We start from the raw sequence: 20,641 nt of genomic DNA on the forward strand, positions 1-20,641 counted from the left end.
AATGCATAGTGTCATGTATCCACCCTTACAGTATCAAACAGAATAGTTGCACCTCCTAAAATATCTCCTGTGCTTTACCCATTTACCCTCCTCCTTTTCTTTTGTTTTCTTTTCTTTTATTTTGTTTTCTTTCGTTTTGTTTTGTTTTCTTTTATTTTTGAGACGGAGTCTTGCTTTGTCGCCCAGGCTGGAGTGCAGTGGTATGATCTCAGCTCACTGCAACCTCTGCCTCCTGGATTCAAGCGATTCTCCTGCCTCAGCCTCCCCAGTAGCTGGGACTAAAGGCATGCGCCACAATATCCAGCTAATTTTTGTATTTTTAGTAGAGACGGGATTTCGCCATGTTGGCTAGGCTGGTCTCCAACTCCTGACCTCAGGTGATCTGCCCACCTGGGCCTCCCAAAGTGCTGGGATTACAGGCAAGAGCCACAGTGCCAGCCCATCCTCTGCCATTTCTTCCTGAACCACTGATCCCTTTCCTATTGCTATCGTTTTGCCTTTTCCAGTATGTCATATAATTGAAATCATACAGTATACAGCATTTTCAGACTAACTTCTTTCACTACGCAATATACATTTAAGATTCATCTGTGTGGTATTTTTTGTGGCTTGATAGCTCAATTCTTTTTATGGCTGAATAAGATGCCATTGTATAAATGTACTACAGTTTATCCACTTGGCTCTTGAAGGACATCTTGGTTGCTTCAGTTTTTGATGATTACGAGTAAGCGTGGTATAAACACTTGTGGGTGGACTTTTGTTTGGATATATGTTAGAAATTAGTGAGGTCAAAATGCCACATGCACTTTTAGGTGCTAGGGACACAGGTGCTTAGATACAACAGCGAAAGAGTCCCTGTAATCTTAAAAACAAACGCAAATGAGTAAATCAGAATGGCTTCAGCTCCTGAGTAGTGCTAGGAAAAAAAAAAAGCTAATAGGATAATGAGTGAGAGACTGTGGCCAGGTTAATGGGGCCAGGAAGGGCTTCTTTGAGGAAGTTCATTGCATTTGTATCTGGGTCTGCATGATGAGGGATGGCACCAGCGGTGTGCAAAGCCCTGGGGGGACATACTGGACTCAGTTAATGCAAACACCCTGTGGCAGGATGAATCTTGGCATGACCAAGGGACTAGGAACAGAAAGAGGTGAAGATGTGAATGAGAGTATTTTCTTAAAAACTTTTTATTGTAGGCCGGGCACTGTGGCTCATGCCTGTAATCCCAGCACTTTGGGAGGCCGAGGCAGGCAGATCACGAGGTCAGGAGATCGAGACCGTCCTGGCTAACACGGTGAAACCCTGTCTCTACTAAAAGTACAAAAAACTAGCCAGGCGTCATGGCTGGAGCCTGTAGTCCCAGCTACTTGGGAGGCTGAGGCAGGAGAATCATGAACCCGGGAGGCGGAGCTTGCAGTGAGCAGAGAGCGCGCCACTGCACTCCAGCCTGGGTGACAGAGCGAGACTCCATCTCAAAACAAACAAACAAACAAACAAACAAACAAAAAAACCCTTTTTATTGTAGTATAACATGCAAAATACACAAAACCCAAGTGCAAGTGCACAGTTGATGAATTTTGTCAAATTGAAGCCACCCACCTTCCAGATCAGGAAATGGAATAGTGCCAGCACTGCAGGGGTCCCTCATGTATGCTCATCCCATTATTAGCCCCCTGTCCTCCCTCCAAGGTCATCTGATTAATTTTGCCTTCTTAAAAGCTTTTATGTCTGTTTTTGTTGTTATTGTTGTTCAACATTAGATGTGTGAGATACCCACATTGCTGCATGTCATTTGAGGTTTGATCATTTCCGTTGCCACATAGTACTCCATGTGTGAATACGTCACAGTTGTTTTTTTATTGATTCTACTTTTGATGGACATTTGGAAGGCTTTCAGTTTTGAGCTATTCTGAATTGCGCTTCTGTGAATATTATTGCATGTGTCTTTTGGTGAACCTATGTCTGCATTTCTGTTGGCTTATATACAGAGTTGCAAAATTGCTGGTTTATAGAGTATGTATATATTCAGCATTGCTAGGTACTCTCAGATGATTTCTTAAGTAACTGCACCAATGTACATGCCCACGACACTATGTGAAAGTCCTGATTGTTTTCCATCCTCACCTACACTTGCTATCTTCTGGCTTTTTCATTTAGCCGTCCATTATGTATATAGTGGTGTTGCATTATGGTTCAGATTTACATTTAGCTGATGACTAGTCAAGTCCAGCCCCTTTTCATATGTTTACTGGCCTTTGGATATCCTCTTTGTGAAGTGCTTGTTTGATTCTTTTGCCCATTTCAAAGAGAAAAAACAACAACTTTGGGTTTGGGTTGTCTTTTATATATCCTGGACATTGATCTCTTACAGTCTAGATAAGAGCCCTTTGTTGGAAATATGTGTTCCACTTTGTGAATTGCCTTTTTCACTCTCTGAATGGTGACTTTTGAGGCACAGAGGTTCTTAATCTTAATATTTTCCAATTTGTCAGCTTTTTCCTTTATATTTGGTATATTTTCAACCTATTTAAGAAGCCCTTGTCTGCTACAAGGTCATGAAAATGTTTTTCTGTTACCTTTTTGATGCTTCATTATTTTACCTTTTATATATAGATCTGTAATCCATCTGAAATTCATTTTTATGTGTGGTATGATGTAGAGATTAAGATTAAGATTATGTGTGGTATAATGGACAGGTCTGAACTTGCCTTTAGGCAAGAGTTTTAAAATATCTGGGCTCCCACTCCAAGAAAAGATACTCAGATTTTGTGTTAGAGAAGACTTGACTTGCCTAGTTAATTACATTTCTTCTCTAGGCCCAAATATGTTTCTGGACCAGTTCTTTTGGCTAAAGTCCTTGGGGAAGGTTGGTTGACCTCAGATTGTTCAGTTGGCAGTACTGTACTTTTGTAGTACATGAGCATGATGACTGGGTATTCACACGCGTGTGTGAGATGTACCAGCCTTGAACCTTGTTATGACATTGGCACGTTACCCATCTGCCCTGAATTTGGAAAAAAAAAATTCTTTTTCCACTTGGACATCTAGTTGACCCAGTACCATTCATTTAAAGATCATCTTCTCTCACTGCACTGTAGTTAAAAATCAGGGGATACTGTAGATTGAATGTTTATATCCCCCTAAAATTTATATGTTGGAATCCTAAGCCCCAATATTATAGTACTGGGAGAGGGGCCTTTCAGAGGTGATTATGTCCTGAGGGTGGAGCACTCATGAATGGGATTAGTGCCCTTATAAAAGACACAAGAGAGCTCTCTTTCTCTGCTCTGCATCGTGGGAGAACACACTGAGAAGTTAGCCATCTGCAAACCAGGAAGTTGGCTCTCACCAGACATGGGATCTGTGGCACCTTGATCTTGAACTTCCCAACTTCCAGAATGGTGAGAAATATATTTCTGTTGTTTAAACTACCAGTCTGTGGTAGTCTGTTAAAGCAGCCCAAACTAACTAAGACAGGAGACCTTATATGTGTGGCTCTATATAGATTCTAGTGAGTATGTTCGAATATTAGGTGGAGCCTTTCTGTCTTGCTCACTATACTCCATCTGCATTTCCTGGCAGTGGCCCCTGTGCTGTAAATATTCAATAAACATCAGTTAGTTGGTGGACAGGTCTGAACTTGCCTTTAGGCAAGAGTTTTAAAATATCTGGGCTCCTACTCCAAGAAAAGATGCTCAGGTTTTGTGTTAGAGAAGACTCGACTTGCCTAGTTAATTACATTTCTTCTCTAGGCCCAAATATGTTTCTGGACCAGCTCTTTTGGCTAAAGTCCTTGGGGAAGGTTGGCTGACCTCAGATTGTTCAGTTGGCAGTACTGCATCTATTTAACCATCCAGCCAGTCATACAATAAATATCTTTTATGGGCCTACTATGTGGTAGGCATAAAGTAGAACTGAAATAATAGGATTATTTCCGGAGTTTCTATTTTTAATTTTATAACATTTGTTGTTTCTTTCTTTACAAGTTAAACACTCAGTGCAAGGAGGGTAATTTTGAGAATATTCCTCCATATCTGAGGTAGCTTTATCGTTCTATTATAGTTATTTAAAATTTTTGTGTGTGACAGCCTGGATAAACAGGCAACAGGCCTAAGAATTAGAACTTTTATGTTGCTATCAGACTATTTTAAAACAAACAAAACTCTACAAAGAAAAAGAGATGAAAATAAATGTGAAGTGCAGTATTTCATACAGTGAATTCAGCGGGAAGTTAAGTACTTTTCTCATTTTCAAAATTTAGTGCCAGACCAAAGACCAAGTTTAGAAAAATAGACGAATGCATTTTCAGGAGGTTGGTGTGGACTCTGGATGTGCCAGTCAGTGCCAGTACACCAGATCGCATTGTGAGTGGGCCACGTGCCACATACCATGTGTCACATGCTGCATACTGCTCTTCTTTTTTTTTTTGAAATGGAGTCTCGCTTTGTCACCCAGGCTGGAGTGCAGTGGCATGATCTCGGCTCACTGGAGGCTCTGCCTGCCAAGTTCATGCCATTCTTCTGCCTCAGTCTCCTTAGTAGCTGGGACTACAGATGCCCACTACCATGCCCGGCTAAGTTTTTGTATTTTTAGTAGAGACGGGGTTTCACCATGTAAGCCAGGATGGTCTCGATCTCCTGACCTCGTGATCTGCCCACCTCAGCCTCCCAAAGTGCTGGGATTACAGGCGTGAGCCACTGTGCCTGGCCAAGTGCTGCTCTTCTTGGTAACTGCCCCCTGGGGAACAGAAGAGCCCTAGAGGCTTCTCCCATGGTGCCATCTTGCTTGGTGACACCAGGGCCTGGGGTTATGTCCCAGGGTCTCTTTGTTCCTCCTTTCCTCTGGGGATGGATGTGAACAAAGAGGGGCAAGGGACAAGCAGATCTTCAAAGTGGGGCCAGCTCCAGGAGGTAGCTGTTGGAAAATGGGGCTGCCTCCGCCAGCACTTGTTGTCCACCACTGCCCATGTCCGGTGGCTGCAGTTTGAGCTGCTCTGAAGCCTTTTGGAGCCACTGGGAGAGGCAGCCTCGTAGCTTCCCCTCCTTAGGAGGAGGAAGCAGATTGCTAAGGGAACAGGGCGGCTGGTGCTTAATGTTACTTCCGTGATGGGACTGTGATTCTCTTTTCTATTTAGTTAATGTCATGTCCATTTTCCTTTTCAGCTTGTCTCAGGCGAATATTTTATATATTTAGTGAAACCTCACCAACCTTGAAGTCATGAATTTTGTAACTCCAGTCATTTGGAACCGAGTGAAGGAACCTAAAGGAAAGCAGAAAGAGGTCAGGCGCGGTGGCTCACGTCTGTAATCCTTGCACTTTGGGAGGCGGAGGCGGGCGAATCACTTGAGGTCAGAAGTTCAAAAACAGCCTGGCCAACGTGGTGAAACCTCATCTCTAAATACAAACATTAGGCCGAGCACAGTGGCTCACACCTGTAATCCCAGCGCTTTGGGAGGCCGAGGTGGGCGAATCACTTGAGGTCTGGAGTTTGAGACCAGCCTGGCCAACACGGCAAACCCCGTCTCTACTAAAAATACAAAAAAATTAGCTGGGCATGATGGCGGGCACCTGTCATCCCAGCTACTCAGGAGGCTGAGGCAGGAGAATTGCTTGAACCTGGGAGGCAGAGGTTGCAGTGAGCTGAGATCGCACCACTGCGCTCCAGCCTGAGTGACAGAGCAAGACTCTGTCTCAAAAAAAAAAAAAAAAAAAATAAAGAAAAGAAAAAAGAAAGCAGAAAGCGTAGCTTTGAGACCCTAAAGAGATATGATATTCTCGGGTATGCTGGGGTATGTTCTTGATTTATCACAGAGGTCCTTGGGCTTCCACGTAGAGCTTCTGTGCTCTTACTTTAGCCACATTTCTAACAAGTTTGGTTTTCTGCTTTTTTAGTTCACTAGATTTAGAAGCAGCAAACTAGGCTGCTAGGTATACATCCTGGGAGAACATCTAGAAGTGACAGCTGACAGCCTGACAGTAAGGGAGGGGATGGAGCATCTATAAAAAGCTTGGAAGACCAGAGCCGTCTTATACTCTGTATAAGGCAAAGAGAGCTCTGAGCCTGTTGCAGCGTGTCCCGAGAGGCAGTGTGGCAGGACGCCTGGCCATAGGAGTGACCTGAGCCATTCAGACCCCAAAGGCAGGCACACGAGGAATCCCTTTAGAGAGATTTGAAGAAAAAGAGTTGAAATAATTTACCTATATAGAACCCTTGTTTTCCTTGGGATACTAAACATAAAATAACTCCCCCTTTCTCTCCATGTCTCCCTTCTCCCCTTTCTCTTTCTCCCCTTCTCTCCTCCCCTCTTTCTCTCCTTCTCTCCTTCCCCCTTCCCCTCCCCCCTTGCTTTTCTCCCACCCTTTCTGCGGTCCCTCCCCTCCTAACTCTCCTCTCCCCCACTCCTCCCCCACCTTGCTTTCTCCCTTTCGGTTTTAACTTCCCCTTTTACTTTCCTCTCGCCTACTCCTTCTCCCTAACACAATACAGTGTCCTTTTTTTTTTTTTTTTTTTGTCTTTTTTCGTCTTTGAGGTTCACATATATGCAGTGAATTGCTGGTGAAAGTTTAACAACTGGCTCTTATGAGAGAAAAAAATTCCTTGATTCACAGCAGCCCAGTTTCCTTGGTGTAAATTCTCACCATGGTTGATTTCAGGTGACCCTTGTGAGGTCCCTGGGGAGGAGCAGGGACAAGTACTTCCTCCATACAGATGCAGGAGATGGAAGTAACCTTAAGAGCGTAAGAATAGGAAAATGTCATCAAATAATTAGAAAGTCATGTTTTGAGTATTTACAACTTTATTATATACTCTTCTTATACAATTATATAATTTAATTAAAAATGTTAGTAACATTTAACTCAATGTATCAAAAATATTATCATTTTAACATATGATCGATATAAAATTATTATTATTTGAGACAGAGTCTCACTCTGTAGCCCAAGCTGGAGTACAGTGGTGCAATCTTGGCTCACTGCAACATCTGCCTCCCGGGCTCAAGTGATTCTCCTGCTTCAGCATCCCACGTAGCTGGGACTATCGGTGCGTGCCACCATGCCCAGCTAATTTTTTGTATTTTAGTAGAAATGGGGTTTCGCCATGTTGCCCAGGGTGGTCTTGAACTCCTGAGCTCAGGCGATCCACCCGTCATGGCCTCCCAAGGTGCTGGGATTACAGGTGTGAGCCACTGTGCCCAGCCTCAATATAAAATTATCAATAAGATATTTTACACTCCTTAAAAATATATAACCTTCCATTATAGTTAGAGGTGATTCTATGACAAATTTTGACCAGGGAAATGAATTCACTGCATGGAGTGTCTGAATAATAATTTAATGGTAATTGATTCAGTTGTCATGGGAAACTTGTCCTTTTCCTTACTTCTTGAAATGTAAGTAGAAGAGGAAAAAAAATTAAAAATAGAAACAATAAAATAAGAACTTACGTATGACGTCTTTGAACTGTTGAACAAATGCCAATATCCAACTGTGTTGGACTTCTCTGTATATGGCAGAAAAAAAATCATATTTCATCTCCAAACTGCTGTTAAAAGGTTGTTGTTGTTGTTACATGCAGCCAAACCCAATGGTTGAATAAAAGAGAAGGTGTCATAAGCAGAGACCTGTATAAGGTGAAGGCACAGGACAAGTGAATTGTGAATGAAGAAAATTCTAGGCTGATGAAATCAAATATGAAAAGGCCCAAGCGGGAAGGAGATGAAAGTAGAATGAACCAAGCTTTACTAATTACCCATATCATGCAACAAACTGCCCCACATCTTAGTGGCTTAAGAAATGCCTATCATTTATTTTGCTTACAAATCCGATTTGTGCATCATTTGTTGGGGGTGACTCATCTCTGTCTCATGGGGAATTAATTGATATGGCAAACTTAGGACCTGAGTATGTATTTTTAACATGACTCACTCCCGCATTCAGGAAACTGTTAGGGCCATGGGCCATTGTGTCAGCTCTTCAGCATGCAGGCTTTTCCATGTGCTATTTCGGTTTCCTTGCTGTATGGGGACTGGGCTCTGGAGTAAACATCTCAATACAATCAGGAAGAAGTTGTATTGCTTTTAATGACTTTTCCTTGGAGGTCACATAGTATCGCTTCTGTTCTAGTCACGGTTCTAACAAGGTTTCGAGGAAAAGGAACATAGATTTTACCTTCTGATGGGAGGAAGGTCAAGTGAGATCACCTTGTGAGGAAGGGAAGTGGAATGGAAAATATTGTTGAAGCCAGTTTTGGAAAATACAATCTGCCACACAAGAAAGAATAAGAAAATATGGGTGATGAGAACTGAATTCAACACATATTCATTACACTTTTGTCATGTCCTAGTTACTTTTTTTTTTTTTTTTTTTTGAGATGGAGTCTCGCTCTGACGCCCAGGCTGGAGTGCAGTGGCGTGATCTCGCCTCACTGCAAGTTCTGCCTCCCAGGTTCACACCATTCTCCTGCCTCAGCCTCCCAAGTAGCTGGGACTATGGGCGACCGCCACCAGGCCTGGCTAATTTTTTTTTTTTTTTTGTATTTTTAGTAGAGACGGGGTTTCTCCGTGTTATCCAGGATGGTCTCGATTTCCTGACCTCGTGATCCACCGGCCTCGGCCCCCCAAAGTGCTGGGATTATAGACATGAGCCACCGCACCTGGCTGCTAGTTATCTTTTAAGCACCCATGATGTAGAAGTAGACCAAAGAGACAAAAGTCACTTCCCTTCCTTGTGGGTTTTACATTCTAGGGAAATGAGAGAGAAGAGTGATAGGCAATGAGGTTAGAAGAAACAGAGCCTTGGAGGTTACAGTACGACTCTTTTTTTTTTTTTTTAATGGTAAGGAATTTGAATTTTGTTTCCAAGTATGATAGCTTTTATGCAGGGAAGTGATATGGTCTTATTATTTTTTATGACTATAAAAGTTAACTTTTATTTAACATTTTTTTCAAAATACATTAAAAAAATTTAAATGTTTTTTAGAGCAGTTTTAGATTCACAGTAAAATCGAGAGGAAGATACCTTTCCTATGTACTCTCTGCCCAGTCCCCCAGCACAGCCTCCCCACCAGCTCCCCCAGCGTGACACTCCCTAGGAGTGGTACATTTGTCACAATCGATGAACCTACGTTGACACGCCATTATCACCCAAAGTGCGTAGTTTACGTGAGGGTCCACTCAAGGTGTTGTATATTCCATGGGTTTGGACAAATGTGTAATGACGTTTATCCACCATGGTATGTTACAGAGGAGTTCCACTGACCTGAACATTCTCTCATTATCATGTTTGACAGCTGGCTTATAAAATTCCTGAAAATTTAACAGTGGTCTCTAGTGAGCTGGTACAAGCCAGCTCCATCTAGCATACCACTGCACATACCTAACGTCTTATAGTTGCAGGATTCTCTGTAGTTTTGTATGAGCATAACAACAATCTAAACTCTATTATAAGGAGAATCCCAGAAGCTCACATTTAAAAGAGACCCGAGAGATCTTCTGTCCTGACTTCTCTGCCTGACACACTGACTCCATCTATAGCATGGTAAAAGGATCTTTCAGGGCCACTGCTGCTCAGATTTCTCACGTCTCCACACAGTGTCCGTGATTGACACACACATTTGAAAGTTAAGGGATTTTCTTCAGGCTGCAAACCGGGACTGGAATTTCATCGCTTTCTCTCGTTCCTCTCTAATTTTATTCTCATGCAAACAGCCTGATTTCTGATTTCATAATTTAGCACAAGACATATTTTATTTAAATAGGGATGAATTTAAAGATCACAGAACCATGTCACTAAGTAAAATCAACAAATGTTTATCAGTGTTCAGAATCTCTCCCTTTCTTTGCTAAAGAATTTATGCTATTTATTCATCACCTGTCTATAAAGAATTATAGATGGGAACCCTTTGCAGATGGGTAATTCATCATTAGATAGGTTATAGATAATCTCTCTATATATTCGTTATGTGGCATTGACATTTAGAACTAATGGTTAAAGTCACTCTAGATGGGAAACATTAGATTCCTTCCCTAGACCAGGGAGACTGGACAGCTTTCTAGAAGATCTCTGTAACCCCCAGCATTGGTGCTTTTATGACAAGGCGAAGCTCTTTTGTAAAGCTGTGGTTTTGTGTGTGTGTGTTAATGCACCAGACCATTCCTGGCCTACTGTGCGAGGCCCTGTGATGCAGGTGGGGAGGCGGGTAGAAATAGAGAGCGAGGTACAGCTGAGTGCAGACTCCCAGCTCTGAGCATCACTAGGTGTGTGACTTATTCAATTCATCATTTAGATATTGAGAGCTGATGTTAGGCATATTCTTTCTTTTCTTATGGAGCCTTGGTTTATTGTGGGCCTCAGAACAGAAGCTTCTTAGCCTGAAAATGAAGTTCTTTGGAAGTGCCATCTGACACGTCTCCTGATGGGCAGAGTTGCTGAAACCAGAAGCAGGGGGTTTGAGGGGTGCTGTAACTGACGTGGGGAGACTGACTGGAGACAAAGAATGAGGATAGTAACAGGAGATGACACCTCCTCCCCAGGAGGCTGGATGCATCTAGAGGCCTCGTGTGGCTGGATGTGGGTTACAAGGTCGCTCTCACAGTCAAGGTGTGAGCAAGGCCTTGGTCTTCCTATCAGCTGTGCTGTCTTCTAAGCCGCTCAGTCCACTCCCCATCCACCTCCAAACTGCTGCTTGCCTGGCCTCCCTCTTCATTGATGATGTGATGAACCACCCAAATAGACATGGAGTTTTTTTGTGTTTTGAAGTAATTTTAATTTACAGATTTGCAAAGAAAGCACATAGTTTTCCCCATGTACCCTTCACCCAGTTTCCTCCAATGTTGACATTTTCTTGTGTATTTCTCGATACTAAGAAATCAGCAATGGTACAAGGTAGCTAATGACAATCTTTATTGAGATCTCCCCATTTTTTCCACAAATACCATGTCTCTTCCAGCATGTCTTCCAGGAAACCACATTGCATGAGTAGAGTTCATTTTCAGCTCCTCTCATTTTCTCCCACACTTGGCACCACCCTTTTTCTTTCCCATCCCTATGGTGAGTGCCCGGGCCCAGCCTTTTCCACTCATGTGGAGCCTTTGGCACCCTCTCCTGGGCTCCCTTCCCCCAGATTCTCCCATCTTGCTGTATATGTGCTGCTCAGAGAGGCCATCATAAACATGACTCTTCTCAGGGGCCTCAGATCTCTCCCTGAATGAAGTCTGAGCTCCCTACAGCCCTTCTTTGTAACTTTCCAACTTGGTCTTGCACTACTTTCCAATTTCAGCCTTCTTCTGCAGACAGATGGGTCTCTTGGCAGACAGATGAGTCTCTTTAACTCTGCTTAATACCTGACGATGCCTAGTTCTCCCTGTGTGTTCCTTACATGCTTTATTTATCTTGTTCAGTCTTAGAATAATGCTGATGCCAGCCAGTGCTAGGAATTGAGGCCCGCAGAGGCTTATGGAACTGGCCCATGGTCACTCAGCCAGGACGTGGGAGCCCAAAACTGCAGACCTGAGGCTCTTAGGCACCCCACTCTCTCATCTCAACTTCAGGATAGCCTCGTGAGTTCTGCTCATGGCATTCCCAGGATCCCCCATCCTCAAAACTTCCTCTCTCTCAGTCCTGTCCATCCTTCAAAGCCCAACTTGAACCCCATCTCCATGAGGTCTTTTGTTTTAGGCTGAAATCAATTTGCTTACTCAGCACATCTCCCCCTACCCCCCCCAGATTTATTAAGTATTATTGAAAAGTAATAATTATATATATTTGCAGTGTACAGACATGATGCTTTCATAGGTGCATACGTTGTGAAATGATTAAATCAAGCTAATTAACATATCCATCACCTCACATACATACCGTTTTCTAAATTGTGAGAACGCTTACTACCTTACATACTTCTTGGTATTTATAAATCAATTACAAAAAATGCTATGGCATCTTGTTGGGCACTTGCCATAGTTGCCTGTGGTATGGTTTCTTACATGTGTGCATTTTTATCTTCTCAATTCGACTGTAAGCTCCTAGAGGGTAGGAACATTGGCTTATAATATTTGTGTCCTCTGGAAAGCCTGGCAGATATTCGGTGTTCAACAGTGTGTTTTAAATAAGTATAATTTTCTGGAAGATAATCTAATAATAAGTAGTGAAGGCCGGGCGCGGTGGTTCACGCCTGTAATCCCAGCATTTTGGGAGGCCGAGGTGGGCGGATCACAAGGTCAGGAGTTCGAGACCAGCCTGGCCAATATGGTAAAACCCCATCTCTACTAAAAATACAAAAAAAGCCTGGCATGGTGGTGCATGCCTGTAATCCCAGCTATTCAGGAGGCTGAGGCAGGAGAATTGCTTGAACCTGGGAGGCAGAGGTTGCAGTGAGCTGAGATCGCTCCACTGCACTCCAGCCTGGACAAAGAGGGAGACTCGGTCTCAAAAAAAAAAAAAAAAAAAAAAAAATGAAGAGGATGTTCCATTTTTGCTCTCGTGTTTGAAACGTATGCTCATTTGGCTTGAACACGGTTTATGATACCACTATGACATTTCATCCGTGTTGACCAAATAATAAAACCAGAAACAACAATGACAGTAGTAGCTCACATAGTGCTTATTATGTGCTGGGCTCTGTTCTACGGCTTGCCCATGTTAACTCCTTCCATCCTCTTAATAAACCTGTGAGGTGGATGCTACTTCTGGTCCCATTGTAGGGATAGAACCAGGTAAGAAGAAGTCCAGTAACTTGCTGTGAGCCGTGGAGAAGGTGGTGGAGTTGGAAGGGGCCCCGTCTGAGCTGGGTTTCTTGGATCTACTTCAGTGGGATCTCTCAGCAGAGAGCACATGGACCCAGTGCTTGCCTCTTTTTGTGTGTGGAATTACAGTGGTCATTTACTAAGGATGCAGAGCTTTGATATGTTGAATTTATTTTGGGGAAAGTGAGTCTGTTAATATTGTGAATCCTTATAAATATTTAACTCCCTGCTCTTTATGACTAGTAAATAATCTCCTTTGTAAAATATTACTTCAACAATGAAAAGCACAAATAAAGTTGAATTCCTTCAGCACGGGGCTGGTGAGGACATTTCCAAATGCAAGGAAGTTACTTTGACATCTCCCTGGTGGTGCCTTGGTCAGCCCAGGTACAGACGTGGGTAATTACCAGAACTGTTGCTTTGTGTGATTTCCCTAGTCAAAGGCTTAATCATTTGACAGCATCTAACCAAGTGTTACCAGGTAACATAACCCATGGCTCTTGACTGTGCAGGTATGAGGCTGGTGTTTTCTCAGCAGAACCAGTTAAAATAAAACCTAGATGTCATACCCCAGACTGGCCTGTTTTGGAAAATGCAGCTTGAACCACAAGCCCAATCTACCTGTGGTGTTTTATAACACTGTTTGGTTGGCCAGTCTTCTTCAGCGGGCCCTGAATATCTTATACTTCTCTCTCTGGTAACAGGATCTGTAAACCGGCCACACCTGTCATAATGACTCCACTAAAGGAGAATTCAGAGCTCCACTGGGGATACTTCGAATAGTGAGATGATGTGGTCTTGTGTTATTTTCCCTTTCTTGGGGGTTATCCCTTGGTTAATTACCTGTCTTTTGGAGAGAGAGTGTTCTTATAATTGGGGTGAACAGAAGGGCCCTAGTGGGCACCACAGGATGGGGGAGTGTGGGGCATTGCAGTAGAACCCAGGCAGCACTTGGAGCCAGCCCTACTGGCTATCTGGGCAGGCCAGCCCTGGAGGGATTCCTGTCTTCTCAACGGGAGTGCCTATGGCTTCCATGAGTTACCAAACTGGAAATTGCTTCTAACAATCGAGTTGGAGGCAGGGTGCCCGTGGTACAATCTGTGTCTGGCTTCCTTGGCAACTACCTCTTGTCTTGTTTCCTGCTTCCAGTCAATGCCTTTAGGATTAGGCTGAACTTTCCCCTTCATTGTATGTCTCAGCGTCAAAGAGAGGACAAAGAAGGAACATCTTGTTGCCATCTTATTTGAAATACCAGATTAGTTCAGGGTTCAATAAAGGTGAGACCGTCCTTAGCTTATTTGAAGGAATTGCTGTTAGTCTAATTCATGATCTGCGTCTTTCTACTGCTATTTTGGTGGATTTGTGGATTGGTGTCCCTGGGCCAGAAGAATTTTGTTATCATCCTCAAGTAGTCCACATTCAGACAAATCCCTTTTGGATCACAGAAGTAAGATTTTTTCCTTCAAGCTGTTATAATGAGTAAGGCCCAGGTAAGGGCCATGTCCTGCCATTGCTGCAGGTGTCTGGGTTTTGCAGAGGGCCTGAAGGAGTGGCTTCAAACAGGACAGTCCTGTTCATCATGTGGGAGACCTTGTGGGCAAGGAGATGGGTTTTATACGGAGGAGGACACTCAAGGAAGAGGGAGGAGAGATCACGAGGAAGAACCAGTTATTTAGGGCTGGTCCCACCCGCCAGTGATCTGGCCTCCCACTGTGTCTCTCTCTCTACCTTCTAGCATGCCTGTGTCCTAACTCCACGTCCTGTTTGCTGCCTTTTCCATACCAGAAATCCTAATGTCCATGGCTCAGCCTGGCCCTAGGTCCTGACAGACGTCCTGCTGTGTAGCTCTGTGGCAGATGTGGTGGACACGGAGCACCTGTCTGGGCACAATTCAGCCAGCCTGTTCTCAGTGGAAGCCGCACAGATCTTCTCTGTACCATGTGACCATTTGAAAACAGGGGTGCCCTTGACAATTCCGAAAAAACTAAGATAGACCGTGTCTTTTCCTGTTGTTTCTGTGAAAGGATCTGGGGAGAAGAGGCAAAAAATGAAGTGATAGTTTCAGAGCCATATATGGACCTCACTTAGTGGAGTGAGTGTTGGGGCCAGGTTTATATTGGGAAGGGAACTATCTTGGTAGATAAAAAGGGAAAACTCTTGCTGGTGTGACCAAAAGGCTGGAACCTGTCTGTTGACAGCAGAGAAGGCACGTGAAGGGTCATGTGTAGCACGTCCTCAGGCCTGGCTTTGGGGCCTGTGGAGCTTCCATGCAGATCCAGTGGTCACCGATAGCCTTACTATTCCTTTCGCCCTCTCAGTCCCTCTCTGTCTGTCTCTCCCTGGTAGGATCCAACATACACATATCTGTGGGTGCAAATACATGAGCAGCTCTGAGTCAGTCGTCTTTCCCTCATTGTTGTCCCCAAAGTCCCACAATCTTGTGTCCTTCTTGGAGACCCGTTTGATTCAGCATCCTGTGAGGCCTGGGGTTCCACTCCTGACAACTGTCAGGGAGGCAGGCAGTGGGAGTGGGGCGTGGGCCGCTTTCTCTGGGCCAGTCTGGACTGCAGCAGAGCCCCAGCAACTCTCCCAACAAGGGGCCAGGGCAGACTCATCTTCTGAGGCCCGGTCGTCAGACGAGGAAGATGGGCTTCCCTGTGGCATGTGTGTTTCCCCTCGTCACTGTGTGGTTAGCCCCGGCGGGGATATAAATATTATCCAGCTGTTCACTGGTTAATGTTTTACCTTGCATGAGAATGTGCTGTTCCCAGGCAGCTGTGTGTCATAGTTACAGTCTCCTAGAGGGCTTGTGCGTGTGTCTCCTGGAGCCGCGGCTGGCCCTCACCCCCCATGCAGCCTCCGTGAGGCCTTTTATGCAGAGCCTTGCCCTTGTGTGTGCCCTCCTACTCCATCTGCATCTTGTCGTCAGTTGCTGGTGCCACCTCAGCAGGGTTTACCGTGACCTTTCTTGGGCCCATCTGGGAGCAGTGGGAGTAGGTCTGGACCTAGGGGTCCAACGGGTCTTTCCCACAACCTAGCCTGTGTAAGAGGCTGGAGGAAACCCTGAATGCAGGCAGAGGAGCCTGTCACAGAGGCCCCTGGGGACAGTGGACACTGGCTCTGTGGGCCGACTGAGGAGCAAGACCAGCTAGAGCATGTCAGGGGATGGTGGGTGTGATTGGAGAGGAGGGCGGTCACAGCAGGTGAGGTTGTGTCCCTCTCCTAATATGCAGGGCAGCCTTTGAATTTCATTTCTTCAGTTCAGGTAAAGTCAATACAATTGTTTTCTAGACCTGTAGACCTACACGAAGTATCTCAACCAAAGAGATGTTTATCTCTAACCTAAGCATAGCTCCAACTATTTTATTTCTCCCTTTGTTTTTTTGAATCATTAAAGATAAAATTACTCCCAGTCATCACAATTGCCACGATGACATAAGATACTGCGTCAGAAATAGTAACGAGGGTCTTTATACTATTGTTTATTTCATTACTTGGAATGAAAATGACAATCTAAGGTGAAGAGATGGACTTAGTTTGTCTCAAATAGGGAAACATCTAGGTGTAGATTTTCAGATCTCACAGGGGACTAATTTCTTCATCTGCAGAGGAGGAAATAGACAGGATTTGTGTAGCTCTTGGGTGACCGGCTCAATACACAGATGCTGGAGGTGAAGGGAGCTCTCTAGGGAAAGTTCGGTGGCTGCACTTACTTGCTTTCTGTACTCTCCCTGTCACTACGAATAAGGGAAGTGTTTTTAGAAGCTCTGTTCTACTTCCTAAAATACCTTATAATGCATTTCCTTTTGGGAGGAAGGGAGGCCTGTGGTGTCTGCCTGTCCTGAGATTAGAACCAACCTGGGAAGGCACTGGGGAGACCCAGGGAGGAAGGAGACTGTGGTCACCAAGCATAGTGGCTCATACCTGTAGTTCCAGCACTTTGGGAGGCCAAGATGGGGGTGCTGCTTGAGCCCAGGAGTTCAATACCAGCTGGGACAACATAGCGAGACCGTGTCTCTACACAAACTAAAAATTTGCCAGTGTGGTGGTGCTAGCTACTCAGGAGGCTGAGGCAGGAGGATTGCTTGAGCTCAAGGGTTCAAGGCTGTAATGAGCTATCATTGCATCACTGCACTCCAGCCTGGGCAACAGAGTGAGACACTAACAGAAAGAAAGAAAAAGAGAGAAAGAGAGAGAGAGAAAGAGAGAAAGAAAGGACGGAGGGAGAGAGGGTCGTTCATGAAGCCTTTATCTATAACAGATAGCCCAGGTGTAGAGAGTCCAGATAAGTGTCTAGATTTTTCCATGTTGGCCTATGTTTTTAAATGGAAATGAACTCTGCAGACTTGCCCTTCATTAGAATCTGAATCCCCAAACACCTGTCTCTCATTAAATCTCCGCCATTGGTTTATGGGCTGTTAAAAAAAATTGGATAATATCCGTGATGGCTGTCTTACACGGGTGACATAAATAACATTCTTTCCAAATACAGCTGTGACAAAACTGAACAATAATATCCATGTGTCCCAACTCTGCCACATTACTGACTGTGTGATCTTAGGGAAGTTACTTAGTTTCTCTGTTTTTTGGTTTCCTCATTTGTAAAGTGTATGTTGGGGGAACAGGTGACAAAAGGGATGTTGTAAGAATTAACTGAGATGGGCCGGGCATGGTGGCTCCAGCCTGTAATTCCAGCACTTTGAGAGGCCAAGGGGGATAGATCACCTGAGGTCAGGGGTTTGCGACCAGCCTGGCCAACATGACGAGACCCTGTCTCTACTAAAACCACAAAAATTAGCTGGGAGTGGTGGCATGTGCCTGTGATCCCAGCTACTCAGGAAGCTGAGGCATGAGAATCACTCAAACCTGGGATATGGAGGTTGCAGTGAGCCAAGATTGTGCCACTGCCCTCCAGCCTGGGTGACAGAGTGAGACTCCATTTCAAAAAACAAACAACCAACCAAAAAAGAATTAACTCAGATGATCCATGCGATAAAGCATTTAGCATAGTGTCTGGTGGACAGGGTGCACTCAGTGGATGTTTGCTATTATTATATTTGAGACAGAATAGTATGGATTGCTACAAGAGTTGACTTCAGCTCTAGCTGCGTGACTGTGGGCAAATAACACCCTGAGTCTCAGCTACTTCATCTGTAAGATGGGAATATTAGTTGCATCTGCATGAAAGAGTGGCTATGAGAGCCGTACATGGCAGGGCTTGGGGAAAGTAGTTTAATGAAATGTAAGCACTGTAAGATTTAATACTTCCATGTTTCATCCAGCATTGTATAAGGAACTCTGCACCCGTGGGTACATGTCATGAGCTCCTCAGTTTGCCTCCTGTTGTTTTCTCTGATGTCCATGTTGTCACAGCTGTTCTTGGAAGAGTTGTTTTAGGCGTGTGTCTTGAGGTCCTTCCTGTGGGCACTGTAGTGGGCGACACAGGAGAGGCAGTCTGTGAAGCTCCCTAAGAGCATGGCTGGGGTGGGGGCGAGTGAAGTGAAAGCCTCAGATTGTGTGACTTTGAAGGGAGCCTGGTGCTGAGTCATTTGAAGAGATGATTTTTTATTGCTGAATGATGAGCCTGGACTACGTCAGCAGGTCTAACAGGGGCTCTGGACAAAGTAAGAGACAATCTAGTGCAAATTTACATAGTTACTGGAAAAATTAGTGTCCACATTCTTCTTATAGTGCATCCAAAATAAGGACAGAATGTCAAAGTGTAGGCTTATTTGGGTGAGAGAAAGGTAGAGAAACTACAGCTCTTCCCTTAGGTCAGATTTAAATTGAGTAGTTACTGATGTCTTTTTTTAAATGTGAAATTTAGTGGAGCTGCCTTTCAAAGTGCGGTGTTTATCCCCCCTTTAGTCTGTCTATCCATAGTGGCTGGGGGCTTCATGTTAGGCTGGCATTCTACGAGGTGTTCTTGGTAAGGATTTCCTGGCATGGAGTCTCGCTATGTCACCAGGCTGGAGTGCAGTGGTGAGCTCTCATCTCACTGCAACCTCCGCCTCTCGAGTTCAAGATTCTCTTGCCTCAGCCTCCTGAGTAGCGGGGATTACAGGCATACACCACCACGCCCAGCTAATCTTTCTCTAGAGGTTATTATTATTCAAGGGTGTTTTTCAGGAAGTTGGTGGACAGTGGTGGGCATTTCTGCTCTGGGATTCAGGTTGTCCTTAGAGGAGAAATTCGAATAATCTGGTAGAACATTAAAAAAATGTTCTTGAGTATTTAACTGTTGGCTATCAATGTTCTTTTCTGCTGCCCTGTCTCTTCGCTTACTTTATTTCTTGTTCCCCAAGCAATCCACTTCTCAAATTGGCTGCTTGCACATAATGTTTTCAAAAAAATTTTTTTTTGCTGATACCTTAATTAGGAAAAATGTCAGCTCTGCGCCTAGCCTTCTTGTTTCTAAACATAGTAAGATGCCTTTGTCCTTCGCCTTAGTTGTACCTTGCTGCAGAGCTAAGCTGTTAGGTTTGCTTTGAGTGTGTGTGAGTCATCTTTTTGACAAACACAGCATACCTTTTGTGTATATGTGTTAAGATCTTTCATTAAATGTGACTTGATTTATTTATGGTTTTGAGCTAGGACAGGTTTTCTTTTTCATTGCTTCTCAAATTTGCCTTGAAATAGAATTACTTACTGCAGTAAATGATTTGCAGTATGTTTATCCCCTTCTTCTTCGTCCGTAGCAGCTGCTAGTTGAAGTGGGAAATAGGATTCAGTGGTGGAATAAGAATTAGTTTTTTTGGATATGCCAAATTTCTAATTGACTATATAGCTAACTAACTTGTGTGTAAAGGATATTTAAAAACCATAAAACTTAATCTTGTCGTTTGACTAAATTCAGCCATTTTCATGAAATTGGCATGCAATTATAGATTTTCAGGTTATGGTCAGCAGCAGAACAGCTTTAGACTGTGTAGTGGTCAAGGGCATGCACTCTGTGTCCAGACCTGCTGGGTTTGAATTTGACCTCCCTATTTCCAAGCTGTGTACCTTGAGGGAAATTATTCGGCCTCTCTGTTTTAACTGCCTCAGGCTGCTATAACGAAATACCATAGCCTGTGTAGCTTGAACAATATAGATGCGTTTCTCACAGTTCTGGAGGCTGGGAAGTCCGAGGTCAGGACCAGTAGATTGGATGTTTGGTGAGGACCTACTTCCTGGTTTGCAAATGGCGGTCATCCTGCTGTATCCTCACATGGAGAGATAGAGATCATCCATTCATGAGGCCTCCACTCTCATGGCCTAATAACTTCCCAAAGGTCTCACGTCCTAATGTCATCACTGTGGGGGTTAGGGCTTCACCATGTGAATTTTGGGGAACACAGTCAGTCAGTCCATGGTAGCACTCTCTATTTACTCAACTGTAAAATGGGGATAATAAAGATGTGGACCTACCTTATAAGGTTGTTGTGAAGATTAAATGAGATAATACATGTGAGATGCACAGTACTACTTACTGTCACCAAGTAAGTACAGCAGCCAGCCATGCTTTGCTTAGTGATGGGGATATGTTCTGAGAAATACATCCTTCGGTGACTTTGTTGATTTGTGAACATCATAGAGTGAACTACACACACCTAGATGGTACAGCCTATTACACACATAGGTTCTGTGGTACAGCCTATTACTCCTAGGCTACAAACCTGTGCAGCATGTGACCATCCTGAATACTGTAGGCAGCTGTAACACAATGGAAGCATTTGTATATCTAAACACGTCTACACACAGAAAAGGTGCAGTAAAAATATGGTATTATAATCTTATAGGACCACTGTTGTATATGTGGTCCACTGTTAGTGGAAACATTATTATGCTGGAAATCCATAAATATCCACTCGATACAAATAGTGCAAAGATTCTGTTGTTTTTTAATTCTATCTTTCATGATT

The 20,641-nt window shown here is 44.0% G+C and overlaps 1 protein-coding gene and 1 non-coding gene across 2 annotated transcripts in view; both read left to right on the plus strand.

The window, feature by feature from the left end:
- PPP1R14C (protein phosphatase 1 regulatory inhibitor subunit 14C) overlaps positions 1-20,641 on the plus strand; it is a 108,080-nt gene that overhangs the window by 19,482 nt on the left and 67,957 nt on the right. The window lies entirely within an intron of this gene.
- On the plus strand, positions 2,899-3,002 carry LOC114677903 (small nucleolar RNA U13). The gene has a single exon (XR_003729329.2). It is a non-coding gene; the product is annotated as a small nucleolar RNA U13 (small nucleolar RNA).

Source organism: Macaca mulatta, chromosome 4 (assembly GCF_049350105.2).
Source record: "Macaca mulatta isolate MMU2019108-1 chromosome 4, T2T-MMU8v2.0, whole genome shotgun sequence".
Taxonomy (NCBI): domain Eukaryota; kingdom Metazoa; phylum Chordata; class Mammalia; order Primates; family Cercopithecidae; genus Macaca; species Macaca mulatta.